The sequence below is a fragment of the Lolium perenne genome, chromosome 7 (genome assembly GCF_019359855.2).
Source record: "Lolium perenne isolate Kyuss_39 chromosome 7, Kyuss_2.0, whole genome shotgun sequence".
NCBI classification, from domain to species: domain Eukaryota; kingdom Viridiplantae; phylum Streptophyta; class Magnoliopsida; order Poales; family Poaceae; genus Lolium; species Lolium perenne.
The window spans coordinates 71505279-71516578 of NC_067250.2; the positions used below are offsets into that span (position 1 = coordinate 71505279).

General features: G+C 43.0%; 1 long non-coding RNA gene across 1 annotated transcript; it reads right to left on the reverse strand.

The window, feature by feature from the left end:
- Window positions 1-1607: 1607 nt before the first annotated feature.
- On the reverse strand, window positions 1608-3885 carry LOC139834131 (uncharacterized). Its single transcript, XR_011749509.1, has 3 exons — window positions 3620-3885; window positions 2753-2840; window positions 1608-2024 (listed from the first exon to the last, which is right to left on the reverse strand). It is a non-coding gene; the product is annotated as an uncharacterized lncRNA (long non-coding RNA).
- Between the last annotated feature and the right edge of the window lie 7415 nt (window positions 3886-11300).

Genomic DNA, 11300 nt, shown 5'->3' on the forward strand with positions numbered 1-11300 from the left:
TGGGAAGTTCGGGTAAGTTCTGACAGAAAGGTCAACCCTCTTATCTAGGAAGTTCAACCTTGTGTCCAGAGAAGTTCAAGTCGGTGCTCAGAATATTATTCTGCAACCGGTTGCAGAATAGTGCTGGTATATATATATATATATATATATATATATATATATATATATATATATAGGTCTGCTATTCTCGAACCGGTTCGAGAATAGCTATTCTCGAACCCTTTCTGAACTTCCCACTTATTTGCATGTGAACTTCTTGACGGAACACTAAAATTCCATGTTTTGGCGGACAATGTTTTGAGGCTGATATTCTAAGTATTTATCGGAATGATGCATATGATATACCGTTGGAAAGCTATGGAAATTTCGCAACTTTTTCGTTCAGAAAATTTTCCCGAATTCATAACGGAATAAAAGTAATTTCAAATATACTAAACTCTATTTCGCGGAATTCAAAGTTTTCGTATAGTATTTTGGCTGTCATTTCCGAACAGTTTGTCGGATTCATGCATGCGATATACCGTCTAAAAGGTATGAAAAATGCGCATGTTTTTTGTTCATATTGTTTTCCCAAAATTTTCTCGGTTTAAGAGCAGTTTTAGAAATACTCAAATCTGTTCTCGCGAACTTCTCCAATTCCGTACTGTTTTTGGGTGTTGTTTCCAAACCGTAAGTTGGATTCACGTTTATGATATACCATCAGAAACGCGTGGAAAATGCGAATGTTTTTTGTTTTATACACTTTTCCAAATTATTTACGGTTTGAAATTAATTTTACATATACTAAAAATTGTGATGGTCGCCGGCACACAAACGGTTCGAAATTAACGCTCCTTTCGTAGTCAGGTGAGGGGGGCTAACATGTTGGAGTGAAATTAGGCTCGTATTGGTGTCAACTACTCAAGGAGAGGATCGATTTCGTCAATCGGAGCTCGTATGGATGAATTTAATAAGTAGGATTTCCGCTCGTGAAAAATAGGTTATGTGAACTGCCTCCTACATACACGTGAACTTCACGAATCGGTAGTGAACTTCCGGTCGCGAATTATGATATATGAATCTACGTTTTTTTAAATCGTGTTTTTGCATAGTATTTTGAAGGGGACTTTTGAGATTGTAGGCACTGAACAAACTTCTGAAGCTGGGCGAAAACAGGCAATATTCAAATATACAAAACTCTATCTTTTCTCAAAATCCACAGTTTTTAGAGCGCACTTCAATGTTGAATGCACTGAACTTGTAATGTTCATAAGGTGAACTTATATTTTATGTTTATACAAAACTAAACGGTGAACTTCTCCATTATTTTTATACAACTGAACTTCAGGACAATGAAACATCAACTTTTTCCGAGATACGGACTTCCAGGATTGAAAATAGTGAGCTTCTTTTTAGCTTTGTGGGTGAATTGAATTACTTCTGCCAAATATGTGTATAATCTCCAATAGACCATTTGAACTTTTAACAATTAAAGTGAACTCTCATAATAGTAAAATTGAACTTCCAACCAAATATTGGTCTTCACATGAAAGTAAATAAACAAGTGCACTATGTCCAAACGGATGAGCTATCCAAAATAAACAAGCCTACCACAAAAATTATTGTATGATCGTGTACTGCGGGAAATCAAAATTGTGAACCGACAAAAAAGTAGTCTTCCCACTTGTATGATTGGAACTTCCAATCAAATGAAATTGGAGTTCAAACTTGCACCGTGCCATTCAGAACAAAATGAATTTTCAGCGCACACAAAATTTAGCTTCTAGAGAAAAGTTTCGACAAACTTCTTATAAAAGTGGACTTATAAAAATCTGCCCTCCCGAACTTCACAGCTCCGGCACACCGAGGGCAATGCATGCTCCCACAAGGCACAAATGTGTTGTAAAAGGTGAAGTCCTGAGCGCCGAAGGCAGGGCGGATTGGACTTGTTCGAGCTTGTACTACGCTACATTGATGCAGCAGCAGTGAGCTCGCAGGACAATGGACACCTTTCTTATCGTAAACTATCACCATCACACACGAAACTGCAATAGGAAAAGAAGAACATCAGGTTGATTACCACTGTACAAAAATCTATGCTCGTAAACCAAATATTTGCTATTATAAGAGAAAATGGATATGGCATTTCATATATTCCAAACTAGATAATATCAGGCTTGTACCAGATCTCACTTAGGCATTATAGAACAAAAAGAAATTGGGAGCCAGAAGGGAAATTGAATAAAAGGTCAAGTGCACTTAGTAGCAAAATCAAAGAGTGAAATTATTGCAGGCGCAGCCCAAGTCGCCAGAATAAAATCGCCAACAGATCAACACTACCATTCACATCGAATAAAGTGCAATGTTTTTTTCGCCGAGTGAGCTGTCTAAGTCGAATTAGTGAACTGCTTTAAATAATCATGCGAACTTCTATTTTGAATTATTTTCAGTCAGAGCTAATACCAATACCAGTGGTCAATAAACCTTCAACTTATACGCAGATAAACTGGACTTCATGAAAATATAAAGCTGAACTTCAATAGAGAAAGTGAACTCCAGTAATAAAATGAACTTGGGGAGAAAATGAACTCACATGCATGAGTAAACGAACCTGAGATGGCATTGTTCGCCGGATAACACGGAGCTATTATGTGCACTGTACAACTATTATGTGCAGAAGCAACTCAATTTACTCCTAGAAGTATATGTGCAGAAGAAAACCAAAGTAGCAACCACAGTTCATATTGATCAGCACCAGGAGTAGCAAGCTGACCTGGGCATGTGAGACGCTCAGCTGCCTTAGTTGAAGTTGTGGAATCTCGGGACGATGCTGATTGGACTTCCTGGGTCGACTTAGTGAGCTGCCAGAGAACAATCAAGTGCAGTGCGATCAAAATTCTAATTACTCTTCATATATGCAGTGTACTTCGTACGTCTATTATCATACACAACAAACTACTGTTTTGTAAAATTGACTAGCAAGTAAGACTAAAACTAGTTTGGTCTAAGTTTTTATACTATGAACTTCTGATTTTAACTTTTTTATACAAAATAAAGTAAAATCCTCACGCCACACAACTTCTCTTATGAATAAGTGAAGTATGAGAAGTGAATTCCCCGCATGAGGATAAACAGAACTTCAGTGAAGGTAAAACTGAACTGGACTCCGTAACAACGGTAGAACTACACTACAGAACCTAGTGCTTTACCCCTAGCAGCATCTCTGCAAAACAAGGTCTCCGTGCTGGTCGGGTTTAGAGGAGGCACAGAATCTAAACTTGGATTAGAAATAAAAGAATAATCCACCTACCAGGATTATCTAAATTGAAGTGTCAGGAGATGTGAACTTCACCAATTAGGAGAAGTGAACGTCACCAATTAGGAGAAGTTAATTCCATAGATTAAAAGAACTGAACTTCTGATGATGAAAAATAGTTTTTGCATATTTGTTTGTATAGCTACACCCCGCAATGTTTTTTATACAGAACTTCCTATGTCAACAAAGTGAACGTCCTGACAAAAATATAAATTTGAGGTACAATGTACCGTGCACTACATTGTGTGCTGCATTGTTACAATTATTGTATCGCTGCAATTTTGCAATACATCACCCAAAACTAGAAATCAACAGTTCGCAAACCTGAAGATGGAGCTGCAAGTGCTCGCGGCAGAGAGCGATGTGAACTACATCGGACTGCTAGTGCTTTTAAGTGAGATCACCGAGTGAACTCCAGATCAAGTGCACCAACTGCCTAAAATAAACAAGTGTACCAGTGGCATTTTCCCCTCTCGTTTTTTACAGGTACGTGAACTCCCTTTCCCTTCTTTGCCCTAAAGAGAAGACCAAACTGAACTTCAGAAAAAGAAAAGAGTGAACTCCATCAGCCATACAGCAATAACAGCACAAAGCATAAAACATGCCCATAAATTTATAAATGAACTTCAGTTATGAATAGAGGGAACTACCGCGGGTCTGGTTGTGAGGTCGTTGGCGAGACCAAGTACCAGGAGCAACGGCTGCAGCTTTGTTTCTATATCTGAACTTCACATTTCTTCATTTGTGAGCTTCAAAATTCAGTTAACAAATAAAATCAAATTTGGAAAGACTAATTCACCTAGCAGGAATATCTAAACTAGCAGCCTATCACTTGCATCTAAAAAATGAATTCCCCGCACACACATTGTTAACTTGTGATAAAAAGTGAATTTATATGCAGGTTGTTCCCGCTGAAGACAACCTCTATTCTTACATTATAAAAAAATATTTCATCATCATAAGATAAAACTATTGTATATACAAGAATCATCCATTCCGCAGGCACAAACTTCACAAATATGCTATCTAGCAGGAATATATGAAATGAAAATAGCAAGAGATGTGATCTTCGCAAATTAAGAGAAGTGAGCTTCACAGATTAGGAGAAGTGAGCTTCACAGATTAGGAGAAATGAACTTATTAAACACCATATTTATCTTTAATCATGGACTTATAGAACTTCCCCGTAAATGAGTTCTATGTGCAGGAGGGGTGAATTTTGTGTTAAATAAGGTAGTATTTAACAAACAAAACAAACTTAAATACGGCAAGAGCCTCCAAACTGAACTTCAAGCACTCAAGATATGAACAATGCCAAGAAGTAAACTGAACTACACCTAGATACGTGCTAAAAAGATAAAACATGCTCAGCTGTTGATGTCAAGGGTCATCTGTGGTGGTAGCAAATTTAAGTATATATGTATTAAGTGCACTGCCTCTAATGAGCATGCTAACTTCCTATTCTGTGATTTTGTTGGCTGCTTGTTTTGACAAAAAACACAGAGAAGTAAACTTCACTTTTAGACCAACTCACTGTGATCCTTTAATTTGTTCCATAGGAGACTTTACTCACCTGCTTCACATCGCGGCACTGTCTTTAGCTGAGGTCTCGACTGCCCGCCCGTATACTGCAGCTCTCCCGGCCATGAGCTTTTGTGCATAGCAAAGGACAAAAAAGTGCACACACCAGGTGCATCCAGATCAAGGCACTTAGACTCCATTGGATAGCCAAGGTCAGGCTTGTTATCTGTAATCCAAATGAAAACAGTCAGCTTTGCTGAAAATGCATAACCATAATTAAACTAATATAATCGCAAAGCACGATATTGTCAAACTCTTAAGCTACTCTAGCATACAAAAAAAATTCCATACAATTTCGTCTTGTAATTCTGAATGCTTCTCAGCAAAGACTATGGCTGGACACATAGTAAACGTCTCGCATGAGGTTGATTAAATTTAGAAAGAAAGAAAGAGGCATACTACTTACGCTTACAAAAGAACATATCGATCTGACATACTGGTGTGGTGCCATCCTTGCTCACGCATATCCCCAAGCCTTCAAAGGTTACAACAGACATATCCTCTGAACGGACGAAGGTAAACATGAATTCCTCAACAAAAAGGAGATGAACTTGCACATCAAACAAAGTGGACTTGCGCAGTCTACTTTTTGTAAATTAGGAGTGTCAACAGAGATATTCCTCTGGAAATTATTCATTTTAGGCATAAAAGCAAGTTTTTATGACAAGTGTACTTTCCTTTTCACAGTAAATTGTACTCCTTTTGAAAGTGAGGTCAAATTGTTTCTACCTAAAACCCGTTTACTCGAAAAAGATGAACTTACTTGTAATACGAAACTGAACTTTCAGATAGACAAATGTTCACAGAAACTGTGTACAAAATCCCAACATCAAACTGAACCACAGTGGAACAAATACAAAACACACCGAGATGATTGTTAACTATCACGTTGCAGTCAAGGAGGGGAGAAGTTAGACCATATAAAATACTCAAGTTCCAGCCCCAAACTCAACAAACTCGCTAAAATATAAAAGTGAACTCGCCAGGGTAATAAAGTGAACTTCTTAATTTATCTTATTGGCCACACATCAACAACGCATACATGACTATAATATGTTCCCAGATTTCTCTATTTTTTCATTTGAATGCACCAACAAGTGTACTTCTCCCAGTGCATAACAATGAACTTAGAAAATATTGAATATAAAGGACTAATCCATCCCACAGCCTCCAATATTAGAAATAAAATTCACGAATAATCCATCTACTATGAATAGTCTGAACTTAAATATCAGGGAGGTGTCAACTTCACGTATTCAAGAAGTGAACTTTCACGAATTGGAGAACTGAACTTTAAAAGAGAGAGATTTTGGGGAACTGTGGTCGGTGGAAAACTGAACTCACCTATTTTTGATCCTTCCAGTCAGAGCCGAGGGCTAGCTAGTTAGATAATCCAGCTGAACAAACAGTTGGTGCAGATTTAGAACAGGGAAAAACTCCTGGTAACAAGAATCTGATCATTTACATAGTCAAACAACGACAACGTGAACTCACAGAGAAAGATAGGTGAACTCAGTTCAGATGCATTGCAAAACTATTTTTTACAGTACTCCCTCTGTTCTTATAACTATAATTTTGTATTTAACTAAAAGCATCGCCAAGACGAAGCTAACTTTCCAGAAAATATAGACGTGAACCTTGATCCATGACAAAGCGAATTCTTTTCTTTTTTAGCAACCACACATCAACACATACATCCAGGACAGAAACATTATTTTCATAAAAAGTAACTACTGGAGCTTTTAAGAGTGAAGTACTGGAGCTAGCCATGTATGCATCATCCATGTACGCAAGATCCCAAATTGCAGATATCAAAATTACAGATTTTCTCATAGCATTGATAATATATGTTACCCATCATGTCATTTTAACACAACATTTTAGTACGTTGGAAGGAAGCAATAATAAAGGAATAAAAAGGAGGACTAGCACGTAGTTCAGTTGGATCTTCAGTAGCAGTTTAGAGGCAGCATTTAATAGCATCAAGTGAACTTTACCCGATAAAAGGTGAACTTTTCAACACAAGATATGACACTGTTTTTAGGTAAGTTTTTACCAGAGCATTATCAGGTGGAAAGTTCCATACATAAGACGAAAGCTATGATGCTTTGCAGTATCAGGTGCAAAGTTTGTAGGCTCGCAGAACTGAACTGCAAGAAAATGTAAGTTGAACCTTCACCTTTTCATTATCCGAACTTCGTAGTATATCACAATCTCGACGGCACTAGCAAAGCAGAACTTCCAACGCGTTTAAACTGATGTCCGCACGGTTTAAGGTGAACTTCCACTTAATAGATGAACTGTTGAGCTTTAATCAGTGAACTTCCCTTTTTTAATCTACAAGGTGAATTTTCAGTTTATTTTCATAGATTAGTATGGAGTGAACTTCAGTAGTTCACTGAGTGAATTCCTTGTTTATTAGCAAATGAACTTTTGTGAAATTAAAATGTGAATTTTCCAGGAACGGATTGAACTTTTTTATAGACAAAAAACACAACCCCAACGTTGGACGAAATGAACTTTTCAAAAGAAATAACTGAACTTCGCAACCACCATGCTTTTCTATTTAGCTCCACATACATCTAGGAGAGAACCATTATTTTCATAAAAGGTAACAGCTGCAGCTTTTAAGAGTGAACTACTGGAGCTGGCCATCACAACCATGACAACTAACTGAGCTGTTTTTTGAAGTTCAGATATCATTGAAAAAGGATCTAATTTCTTTTCTAACCAGAAAAATACATACAAACTTTGTATTAGCTAAAGGACTAAGGGTAAGAAAAACTAACAAGACCTGACTACTAAGTGCAGCGCTAGGTGAACTTCAGAGCCGACCTGGGCAGAGTGTGCATTCCTGGTGAGTTCAGAGGTAGCCAGGGGAGAGTCCAGTGCAGCGCTAGGGGAATTCAGACAGGCTCCATGCCATCGCGGCCTAAAATCGCCCTCGTGTGTGCTCGGCATCAACAACGGGAGTTGGAGATGAGGCCTTACCGAAGGATTTGGCGGGCGCCGGCGACGCGTGCATGAGGAGGGGCCGCCGGTGATGCGCGCCGGGAGGAGAAGGCCGCCCGCGAGTCGCGGAGGAGGAGGGGGCCGCCGGTGACGCGCGGAGGAGGAGGGGCCGCGGGCGACGCGCGCTGGAGGAGGGGGCCGCGGGCGATGCGCGCTGGAGGAGGGGACCGCGGGCGACAGCGGGCTGGAGGAGGGTGACGCCGCCTGGGTGGGAGGAGGTGGGCACCGCCGGGATTGGAGGAGGTGGGCGCCGCCGGGATTGGTGGAGGTGAGGCGCCGTCAGGGAGGGAGAAGGGGGCGCCGTCGGGTGGGAGGAGGTGGGCGGCGCCTGGGCGGGAGGAGGAGGGGCGACGCGGGCTGGAGGAGGACGCGGGGAGCCGCCAGGGAGGGAGGAGGTGGGGCGGTTGGTCGCCGGGATTGGAAGAGGTGGGGAGCCGTCGGGATTGGAGGAGGTGGGGCGGTTGGTCGCCGGGTAGGGAGGTATTTTCCTCAGGGGATTTCGCCGGACTCCGTCACCGGCTCCCTCGCGCCGGCTACCGCCGCCGCTCGCTCGCCGGCGCCGACAAGGTTGGAGGCGCGATCGGATTTGCGAGGCGCTGTCTCGCCTAGGGAATGGGCACGACGAGGGGGGTGGGGGCGGTTCAGTTGCGTGGGGGTGGGGTTCGGTTCGGGGCTGTAGTTTTTTCGGTCGGGTCGGGTCGGGAGTAGAAGGTGGTTTGAGGGGGGTTCGAGAATAACTATTCTAGAACCACTCTTAAGGGGGGTTCGAGAATAGTTGGGCTCTATATATATATATATATATATATATATATATATATATATATATATATAGTGCAGGCAATGAACGAGATGAGCTAGAAATAAATCACTTACAGAACGTAGCACCTGATGATAGATTTGTCGAGCTCGCGCAGATTAAATAGCTGGAACAATTCACTCATATGAATTGTTACATAGTAATGTTTAAAGTGATGCTCATGTCTAACTTCCACATAAATATATTCTTTGCCGGCGTTAGTTTTTATGTAACCCTTGTACCAACGTAGCAGATTTTTCATTTGTGCTGGTTGATCCTCTTCCTGCGCAGGCTCGACGAGAGGCCCATTCGGTACATATGTAATTGCTACCTCACTTATTGGCGCCTCCTCAAGGCCTAACACTGCACGAAGAGTCATACCGATCTGGGCCGCTTGTTCTCTGGCACCCGTTACAGTCATTCCCTGTGCTGCCACAGCTGCTATGATTGTGGGATCCATTAGTTCAGCATCCGGACCGGCGGCTTTCACTATGAGCGGGGGATCGATTGTTTACTTTGTTCCCCGAGCTGGGCAACTCGTTTCCCGCTTTTTTACTTTCTAATTCTTTCTCGGCCTCCTTCAAGGCTTTCTTCTCCTGCTTCTCCGCCAAGTCTTTCTTCTCCTTCAACATGAGTGCTTGCCTACGAAGTTCACGTGCATAGTCATCAGGCATATTCTTCTCGGCTTGGGACGGTGTGCTCAAAAATGACTTAGCCCACTTCTTTTCCTTGTCAGAAAATACTGGCTTGGGCTCAGGCTCTCTTTTCTCCTTCATATCCACCTTCCATTTCTTATGCTGAGCAGCCGCGGCCGCGTCGACTTCCTCGGCACTATGTTCCCAAGGCCTTGTGGGGAGAGGCTTCAGTGATGGCTCCGGTACGTTTGTGGTTTTAGGTACATAAGGGTCCGGGTTAATAATCCAGGACTGCTTCTGCTTCTTCGCCGGAGGTGGATTGGGGGCGGTGTCTGCTTACCCGCCCGAGGCGGACTGGGGGGCGGCGTCTGCTTACCCGCTGGAGGTGGATTGGGGGGCGGCGTCGGCTGATGTGAAGGACGTATAGGTGAACCACCACCACCACCACCGCCACCGCCACCACCACCGGAGGGGGGGTGGACTGTTGGCCTTGGCGCCTCGCCTGGAAACTTGATAAACTTCTTTTTCCATAGAATGAACTGGGGCTTGACATCTCCAAGTCTTCTCTCCCCTTCGGGTGTAGCATAGTCAATCTCCAGGTCTTCAAACCCTTGGACTATGTCCTCCACCGTGACACGAGCATAGCCATCTTGAATGGGGTTGTTGTGGTGGAGTGCTCCAGGTAAACATGGTAAAGCACTGCCGATGGCTACCTTCATGGAAATGTTCCCCATTGGATAATGCACATGACATTCTTTCATCTCCTTTACATCGTCCACGGGGTAGCGAGGAGGCTCCGGTGCAGTAATATCGAACGTCGGTGCATTAGCACCAGCCGGCGGGGCCTCCGTGGAAGCCACGCTGCTTCTCCGCTGCTGGCTTCCGAGATTCGCTGGATGATCTTCATGCGTCCCACTGCCGATCTTTCTTGTACTAGTATATTCAGGGTTTTCTTCATCTCATCGAATTCCGATGCCAACCGCACCACAACATCTGCATCCCGATCCGCCTTTCTCTTACGGCTTCTGTAACTGTAGGGGTCATTTTCCTGGGAGAACCCTACTTTCCACGGAATGGCCCCCATGCCTCGTACACGTCCTCCGTGTTCAGGATTCCCGAGGGCTTTTGTCAGCGCATCATTCTCTCTGTTGAACTTGATCTTCCCCTCCTGAGCATCCCTCATTGCGTCAATAAGGGCTTGGGTGGGTTTAAACATTGTCTGTCGGTGAACACACTCCCCTGTCACCGGGTGTAGCGTTCCCCCATGCCCGTACCACCAGCTTTTGGCCCTTGGGTCCCATCCCTCTGTACCTAGAGGGATTCCTCGCGCCCTCAGGTCATCCTCCATCTTCTGCCACTTAGGCTCCGAAAGGCGGTATCCTCCTGGCCCCATAATATGATTGTACACTTTCTTAGCCGCATTTGGCTTATTTTTATCCGATATGGCCTTGAATTGCTCTGATTGCTTTTGCCTCACAAATTCGGGCCAATCATCTTTCAGCTTCTCATACTGTCCGTTGAAATCCGGAGTCTTCCCCTGCTCGACATATTTAGCCGCTAAATTTTTCTTGTAGTTCCGGAATGCTTCGGCCATCTTCTGAAGAGCGAACTCTTTGACTAGCCTCCTCCTCTTTCGTCCCTCCGGATTCTCGTTACCGAATTCATCTATTTTTTTTTGTTGTATTCTGGAGGTAGAATGAAATGCTCCATAAGCTTTCTCCAGCATTCCTTTTTCGTTCTCTTGCTGACGAAAGTGGAACCAACACGTGCCTTCACTGGCTCATGCCATTCCTGGACGGTGATCGGGCGTGTCTCTAACAACGACTCCGCATTGGTTGATGAACTTGGTATACGTCGCTTCGGGCTTTAGCGGCTTGCCGGTTGCACTGATAACATCGATGTTAAATGTTATTCCTTGTTTCAGCGTCTTGGTTTTGCCACGCTTTGTCTTCACCGATTTTTTTGACGATCCGGCCGAGGG